The sequence below is a fragment of the Balaenoptera physalus genome (genome assembly GCF_965194825.1).
Source record: "Balaenoptera physalus genome assembly, chromosome: 7".
NCBI lineage: Eukaryota > Metazoa > Chordata > Mammalia > Artiodactyla > Balaenopteridae > Balaenoptera > Balaenoptera physalus.
The window spans coordinates 20,381,589-20,391,020 of record NC_138886.1 but is presented as its reverse complement, the minus strand read 5'-3'; positions in this window follow the sequence as shown (position 1 = coordinate 20,391,020).

The window sequence follows — 9,432 nt, the reverse complement described above, 5'->3', positions numbered from 1 at the left end:
AACTCTTCTAAAAAGTAACTATTGAGATATACCTTACATGCAATAAAATGCATCCATAAATGTATATTTTGATGTGTTTTGACAGATATATAGATCTGTGTAACCACCACCGCTATCAAGATACAGAACATTGCTGTCACTTCCAAAAGTTTCCTCATGACCTATTCCTGACAATACCTCCCACCTCTGGCCTCAGTCCACACTGATCTGCTTACTGTCACAGTAGACTAGATTTGCCTTTTCCAGAGATTGATATAAATGGGATCATATAGTGTGTAGTATTTTGTATCTGGCTTCTTTTACTCAGTGTAACATTTTTGAGATTCACCCATGTGTATATGAGTAGTTCACTTCTTTTGGCTGTGGATCAGTGTTCTATTGCATGGATGTACCAGTTTGTTTATACAGTCACCAGTTGACTGACATTTGGATTATTTCCAATTTGGGGATATTACAGGTAAAGCTACTATGAACATTCACATACAAGTCTTCTCTAAGATAAATACCTCAGAGTGGAATTGCTGGGTGATGCAGTAAATGCATGCTAAACTTTATAAGCAGCTGCCAACCTGTTTTCAAAGTATCATTTTATATCCTCACCAGTGATATATGAGAATTCTAGTTGCTCCATATCTTCATCAGCACTTGGTATTGTCAGTAATTTTAACTTTAGCCATTCTGGTGAGTGTGTAGTAGAATTTCATTGTCATTTGTATTTACATTTCTCTAATGACAAATGACATTAAGCATCATATGTGCTTATTGGTTATTTGTGTATCTTCTTTTGTGGAGTGTCTATTCAAACTTAAATTTTAAAAATTGGATTATCTTTTTAGTATTGATTTGAAAGATTTCTTCATATATTCTGGATACAGGTTCTTTGTCAGAATATTGTATTGTGAATATTTTCTCCTAGTTTGTGGCTAGTCTTTTCACTTCTTAACAATGTCTTTAAAGAGCAGAAGTTTAAATTTTGATGAAGGTCAATTAAAATTTTTTTTCTTTTACATTTAGTGCATTTTGTGTCCTTTATAAGAAATTCTTGCCTAATTCAAGGCTGAAAGATTTTCTCCCATATTTTCTTCTAGAAGTTTTATAATTTTAGCTTTTATGTCTCAGCCTATGATCTATTTTACAATTTTTTGTATATGGCAAGAGGTAAAGTTCAGGTTCATTTATTTTTTATATTGATTCCTCCTTGAATTATCTTGGCACTTTCATCAAAATCAACTGACCATATATGCTTGGGTCTATTTTGGGACTCTATTCTGTTCCGTTGATCTTTATGTCAACAATTTTGCCAGTAGCATGCTGTCTTAATTACTACAGTGTTATAATAGGTTTGAAATCAGGAAGTTTAAGTCCTTCAAATTTCTTCTTCTTTTTCAACATGATCTTAGTTATTCTAGGTTTTTTTCTTTTCCATATACATTTTATAATCACCTGGTCAATTTCTATAAAAAAGGCTGCTGGGATTTTGTTTGGAATTGCCCTGAATCTGTAGTTCAATTTGGGGGGAATCTGTAGATCACTTCTAACAACAATGAGATTTTTCAGTCAAAGAATATGGTATATCTCTCCATTTCTTTGGGAATTTCTTAATATCTGTCAGCAATGTTGTATAGTTTTTCTCATATAGGTGTTGCATATATTTTGTTAAGTATATCCCTAAGTGTTTGATATCTTTTTGATGCTATTGTAAATGGCATTTTCATAAATTCAACTTCAAGATGTTCATTGCCATTATATAGAAATACAATTTATCTGTGAATATTGACCTTGTATCCTGCAACCTTTTTAAACTCACTTATTAGTTGTAGTAGCTTTTTATGAGGTTCCTTGGGATTTTCTGTGTATATGGGATTGGGGTTTTTTCCCCAGCAAAGATTGTTTTGCTCCTTCCTTTCCAACATGCATGTACTTTATTTTTTTCTTGCTTTATTGCACTGGTTAGAACCTCCTGTACAATGCTGAATCAAAATGTTAAGAGTGAACATCTTGACTTGTTCCCAGTTTTAGTGAGAAAGCATTCAATCTTCATCATTAAGTAGGATTTTAGCCCTAGCTTTTTTTTTTAATAGACATTCTTTATCAAATTGAAGAATTTCCTTCTATTTCTAGTTTGCTGAGAGCTTTAAATTATGCATGAGTATTGAATTTTGTCCATTTTTATCTGAATTTATTGAGATAATCATGTGGCTTTTCTCCTTTATTCTGTCAATATTGTGATAATATTAATTAATTTTCAAATGTGAAACCACCTTTGCATTCCTGGGATAAATGTACTTGGTCATTTTATGCATTGCTGTGTTCAATTTGCTAAAATTTAAAGGATTTTTCCTCTCTGTTTATGAGGGATATTGTTCTGTAATTCCTCCCTCCCTCCCTTCCTCTCTCCCTTTTTCTTTTTCCTTTCTTTCTTTCTTTCTTCCTTTCTTTCTTTCTTTCTTTCTTTCTTTCTTTCTTTCTTTCTTTCTTTCTTTCTTTCTTTCTTTCTTTCTTTCTTTCCTTCTTTCAACTTGTATTGTCTCTGATTTTGGTATCATGGGAATGATGGGTATCACAAAATGAGCTGGGAAATTCCTCCTCCTATATTCTTTAAAAAAGTTTGTGTAAGATTGGTGTTATTTCTGCTTTAAATATTTGATAGAATTCACCAGTGAAATCATTTGGGTTTGGAGTTTTATTTGTGTGAAACTTAATTACAAATCTAATTCTTTAATAGATATAGGACTATTCAGATCTTCTATTTTTTTTTTTTTTGAGTTAGTTTTGGTAATTTATGTCCTTCAATAAATTTGTCCATTTAATCTAAATTTTCAGATTTATTAACATAATGCTGTTTGTATTGTCCCCTATTGTCCTGCTAGGATTTATAGTGATGCTCCTTCTGCATTCTTGATATTGGTAATTGTGTCTTCTTTCTTTTTGCTCTTGATCAATCTGGTTAGAAGTTTATTAATTTTATTAATTTTTCCCCAATAAACATCTTTTGATCTTATTGACTTATTCTATTCTATTGTTTTTTCTCTTATGGTTCATTGATTTCTGTTCCCTAGTATTCTCTCCCTTTTTCTTCCTTTGGGTTTATTTGTTCTTCTTTTTCAAGCTTCATCAAGTAGAAGCTTAGATCATTGATTTGAAACCTATCTTTCTTCTAATATAAACATTTGAAGCTATAAATTTCCCTTTAAGCACTTTCTAAGCTGCATCCCACTCATTTTAGCCCCTTCCCTGGGCTTCAGTTTACCCCGAATGCCTACTTCACAGGCTTGGCGTGACCAGCCCCTGCTTTGCAAAGGGGAGCCTTCCATAAATGGCCTCTTCACTTCCACTGTTGTTCCTTCTAATTCATTTCCCCAGGACAGCCAGAGAGAAGTTTACCATGTTCTTACAACCTTCTACTGGCTCCCTCTCTACTTAGAAAAATATCCAAGCCCCTATCAAGGCCCTGCATGATCTGGCTTCCATCCACCTCCTGGATCTCATTTTCTCTCTCCTATCTGGTCCCTCACTGCATTCCAACTGTGCTGGCCTTCTTTTTTGTTTCTCTCAACTCATGAAGCTCTTTCTTGCCTCTGAGCCTTTTTAAATGCCATTCGCGTTGTCTGGAATGCTCTCCCCCTGTATCAGTTAACAAACCATCCCCAAACCTAGTAACTTAAAACAACAATCATTCATGATTTCTTAGGAGGCAGTGAGTCAGCCAAATAGCTCTGATGGTCTGGTTGGGGCTTGGTTGACCTTGGTTGGGGCCACTAATACATCTTGGGTCACTGGTGGGTTGGATAGTGGCCCTGCTGATCTTGGCTGGGGTCCCTTACATGTGGGTGATCCGAGGGCTGTTGACTGGTCTAGCCTGGCCTTGGCTGCAATGGCTGAGACAACTTGGCTGTCATCCATGTGCCTCTCTCATCTCTCCAGTAGGCTTGCTGGGGGTGAAGGCAGGAGTCCAAGGGAAGGTAGACTCCTGCAAGCATGTTTTCAAGACTCTGTGTAGGTCAGGTCTCCTAATAGCCTATTGGAAAAGCGAGTCCATGGCCAAGCCCAGATTCAAGGGTGGAGAAATAGACTCTGCATCTTTAGTGGGAAGAACTGCAAGGTCACAGGACCTTGCAAAGGAGAAAAGCGGGAGCATCTTCATCCCTGCCCCCTCTTTCTACCTAGTACCTTCTCACGCTCTATCTCCTCCTTGAAGAAGTCTTCTCTGACCATCCTGGGGGCAACAGTCGTCCCCCAGTTTTTCTCAGTCACAGTCTTGGTTTGCTTCCTTCACAGTCCTCAGCTGTAATTCTTTCTCGTGTGTGTGTGTGTGTGCGCGTGTGTGTGTGTTTCCCATGGCCTGGCAGGGGAGCAGGGACCACGTCTGTGTGCCCTTTGTGGCCCCAGGCTCAGCCCAGGGCCTGGCACAATGTAAGTGCTCCGCAAATATTCGTGCACTGCCTCGGGGCAGTCAGTCCCCTACCCTGAGTTGCCAAGTCCCAGGAGTGGGGCCTTACAGAAAACAGCTCCCACACTCAACCTGGGTGCCGAGGCTGCCCTTGGCGTTCGAAATGAGGCTCACAAGCCAGGCTGAACTGGTGGCCACTCCCTGGCTGGAAAGTCACACTCCTTGCTTAGAAGGGCAGGTCATCCTGCCCCGAGGGACTCACAGGCCTTGCTCTACTGCCCTTCATTCTTAAAATAGATTTAAAAACCCACTCTGTGGAGTGAGGACCTCTGGAGTTTCAGAACTGGAAGGTCAGAGCCTGTGGGCCCTGGTCCCCTGTGGGTTTGAGGCCGCAGTGCCTGCTTGGTGGGACATCATAGGACCAAGCCTGCCTCTGACTCCCGGGTCTGATTCAACCCATCAAATCCCCATGGGACTTCCAGCTCTGTCCCTCTACGTTGTAGCCATAGGGGCATTCGGAAGCCTGCCCAGCTCACCATTTGGGGCAACATATTGGAAGTGAGATATTGAACTGGACCTTCTTCATTCTCTCCAACATTAATGTTAATAATAGTGTAGCATTCCCTCCTTATCTGCCGTTTTGCTTTCCACGGTTTTAGTTACCTGTGGTCAACCACGGTCCAAAAATATTAAATGGAAATTCCGGAAAGAAACAATTCATCTGTTTTAAGTTGCACACTGTTCTAAGTAGCGTGATGAAATAATCTACCCCCGTCCATCTTTGTCCTGCCTGGGACGTGAATCACCCCTTTACCTGCCTGTTAGTCACCTCTTGGTTATCAGATCAGCTGCTGAGGTATCACAGTGCTTGAATTCAAGAGACTCTTATTTTACGTAATAATGGCCCCAAACCTCAAGAGTAGCGATGCCGCCGGCAATTTGGATCTGCCAAAGAAGCCGTGAATTGCTTCCCGTAAGTAAAAAGGTGAAAATTCTCAACATAGTAAGAAAAAAAAAATCATATGCTGAAGTTGCTGAGATCTACTAAGAACTAATCTTCTATTCGTGAAATTGTGAAGAAGGAATAAGAAATTCTTGCCAGTTTTGCTGGTGTACCTCAAACTGTAAAATTAGGGCCACAGTGCATGATACATGCTTGGTGAAGATGGGAAAGGTATTCAATTTATAAGATATTTTGAAAGAGAGAGACCATATTCACATAACTTTTATTACTGTATGTTGTTATAATTGTTCTATTTTATTATTAGGTACTGTGGCTAATCTCTTACTGTGCCGAACTTATAAATTAAACTTTATCATAGGATAAAACATAGTATATATAGGGTTCGGTACTATTTGTGGTTTCAGGCATCCACTAGGGTCTTGAAACCTATCCCCTGCGGATAAGGGCAGGGGGGCTACCATAATAGTAGTAAAATAGTAACTACAGTTTCCTTGGCATGTACAGTGTGTAAGATACTTTGCATAGCTTGGCTCATTCAAGTCTCACAATGACTGTGTGGCTGGTAGCATTTCAGACCCATTTGACAGATGGGGAAACAGAGCACGTCGGAGTGTGTCTGAGGTTGCAAAGTACAGATTTGAATTCAGGTCTGTCTATGGCTGGAGCCAGTGACCTGGTCCACCACCAGGCCCCAGCTGCCCCTCTGTCTCCCCTCCAGCACCCAGGGCCCGGACCAGACCTCTGGCTCTTGTCCCCCCTCCCCGCCCCTTAGCCCCTGCAGGGTCTGTGTCTGAGTAAACCACCCAAGGCCTCTTAGCATCTCCTCTTCCCCACTAGCTGAGCCTCTGGTCACTCAGCTACCGCCCAGTGGGCCCCTGGGTCTGGCTGCTGCTCCAGGGCAGGGAGGGCCCTGTGGGAACTGGAAGGGCCACCCTGTCAGGGGCCTTTGTCTCTTCCTTAATTGGGTCCCACCGTCTCTCCAATCCCTGAGAGCCATGAAGCCATGGGCCAAGTCCTCGGCAGAGCGGCAGGCGTAGGACGCTGAGTGGAAGCAGATGTGCCCGGGCCGCTTCTGGACCACTGCCAGGGGAGCCTTCGGACCCGGGAGGTTGCTGGGATGCTAGCGCTGGGTGAGGGCTGGGCTCCGAAAGAAGCTGCCTCAGAGCCGAATATTTTAATCTGTTCGGTTTGAGAACAAAATCAAGCCTTCATTTATGTGTTCTAAGCCAAAGGTAATCAGAGAGGGAGCCCGACCTCTGGTGTGTCTTACGGATGGGAAAACTGAGGTCCAGGGCAGGGATTTACCCCAGGTCACCTAGTCCTTTGTGAACTCTGACATGCTATACAACTTAAGGTGGTGATTGGGGTCCCCAGCCTTCCAGTGGCAAGGACTCGTGGGCATCTTTCTTGTGTGGCCTGAGTGACACAAGAGACACTCCTGACCTTCTAGGAAGGGGAAGATAGCCAGTGTCCACATGTTCAGTCAGGTGAACTCCTGCCCCAAGACCACAATGGGCTCCTTAACCACTTACTGGCAAACGGACCCATCTCCCCAGGGGAAGGAGTGTTTGCCTTACTTCAGTGACCCAGTTCCTGGGGTCTTTTGAGAGAGACAGCTCTGAACTGGGAATGGGAATCCTGGGTTCAAACCCTGAGACTTTCTCTGATGTGCTGTGTGAACTTGAGCAAGCTGCTTCTCCTCTCTGGGCCTCAGTTTTTTCCATCTGAAAAATGGGATAAGAGTAAACTAAGGTCTTCTGTGCAGCAGAGAGTATATTTTGAAAATCTGGCCCCTTGTTCATTTCTTGTGAGCTTCCAAAATCAGTGCTTTGAGATAGGAAGAGCAGTATTCTCACTCCCTGGAAGGGAATTGAGAGTTCAGAGTGGTGAAGCGACTTGCTCAATGACACACAGCATCTGTGAAGCAACGCTGTGGGGTTGGATGGAATTTTCTTGGTTTCTAGTTCTGTGGTCATCTCCTCCTCAGGAGACCCACTACCTTCTGCCAGGCCACATGGGGACAGCAGCTCTGGGGTCCTCTACCATCTCTCATGGAAAAACTGAAAATGATGGTAAGGGCCACAGCATTGAAGCTGGCTTCACCTTCCTCTCAGAAGGGGCTTCAGAGCCTCGACACGGTGCCTGGCCCAGGAACCCCCTCAGCATCCCCTTTGGAGAGTGAGGTCAGCCAGCCTCTGCTGGGATAGCTCCTGGCTTCCCTGGGCAAGGTTAGCCCCGACTGTGAGAAAGCGTCCCCCACCTGGGCTGAGACCTGACTCCTTATCAAGGTCTTGCCTGCCCTCCCCGCCCCCCGCAGCCGTACACAGGCTGCTCCCGAGCCTGGGGAGATCCAGCAGGCCCTGGAAATGTGCCCCTCTGCTGCTGCCTTTTTCTGAGGCCCTCCCCGTCTGCTCACCTGGCTCGCATGGCAGAAGCGCCCCTACCCTGAGGCTGTGGCTGCCTCGCCCAGGCAGGTGGGAGCTGACCTCTCTCTGCCCCTGGCAACACCAGAGGGGCTCCTGGCCCTGCCAGCTCTTCTGCTGGACCCTCATGGGGGAAGGGCCCAGACTCCAGGGACAGGCCAGCAGGAAGACTCAGTGGTCTGGAAGTCACGACATCTGAGTCTGTGAAACATTTCTGCCAGTAACTTGCCGGGTAATCTTGGGTGGGTTGTTTTCCTTCTCCCGGTCTTAGTTTTCTCATCCGTAGAATGGGGATGATCATAATCCCTGACCAGCAGGGCCTACAGGGTTTGTATAAAACCCAATGCGGGGGTGCGGTTTGAAGTGAAACCTTTGCAGACGAAAGCACTGGACATGGTGAGGGCTGTGCGGAGCGACATCATCTCACCCAGCGGCGATTCTGGACAAATCTGAGCCTCTCCGCTCCCTTCTGCAGTCGTGGGTGGGTCCTCAGGCAGGTGTGCAGGTCACCTTAAGTTGCCTGCTTCACACCCTTCACAAACCGCTGGGTCCTGGGGCTGTACCAGGCAGAGGGGGACAAAGCCATGGGATGGGTAGGAAGGATATTCTCTGTTGATGGCAATTTAAAACATTTTTAACATGTTGAAACAAACATGGATATATTATGGAACAGAAGGAGAATTTGGCTCGCGTTTTGAAGATAAAACACAAGCTGGGGAGACTTCAAGGCAATGGCAGGCTTTGCCTTGCCTGGCTCTGTCCCTCTCCCCACCCTCCTGCTGGTGCGTGTCTCACTCTCCTTCTGTAGAAGAGGAGCTTGAGGGAGAAACTGTGTGGCCCTGGGACCGCCCAAGTCAACCCAACCAATGGAATTTCTGATTAATACCCCTCAGACCCCTTCCTCCATCAAATTCCACTCTTTTATTTTTTAAGTATTTTTAAATATATTATTTATTTATTTTTATTTTTGGCTGCTTTGGGTCTTCTTTGCTGTGCGCAGGCCCTCTCCAGCTGCGGCGAGTCGGGGCTACTCTCCCTTGTGGTGCGCGGGCTTCTCTTGTTGCAGAGCACGGGCTCTAGGTGCGCGGGCTTCAGTAGTTGTGGCACGTGGGCTCAGTAGTTGTGGCCCGTGGGCTCTAGAGTACAGGCTCAGTAGTTGTGGCACACGGGCTTAGTTGCTCCACGGCATGTGGGATCTTCCCGGACCAGGGCTCGAACCCGTGTCCCCTGCATTGGCAGGTGGATTCTTAAACACTGCACCACGAAGAAAGTCCTCCACTCTTCTTATTTATTATAAACATGCTATTCAGAAGTCTTGGTTAAATACCTGAGCTCATTTCCGTTCCTTAGAAATGAGCTCAGACGTTTGTTGTTTAACAAAAAAAGAAATATGGGGACTTCCCTGGTGGTGCAGTGGTTAAGAATCTGCCTTGCAATGCAGGCAACACGGGTTCGAGCCCTGGTCCAGGAAGATCCCACATGCCGCGGAGCAACTAAGCCTGTGTGCCACAACTACTGAGCCTGTGTGCCACAACTACTGAAGCCCATGAGCCTAGAGCCCATGCTCCACAAGAGAAGCCACTGTAATGAGAAGCCTGTGCACTGCAACGAAGAGTAACCCCCACCCGAGCAATGAAGACCCAATGCAGCCAAAA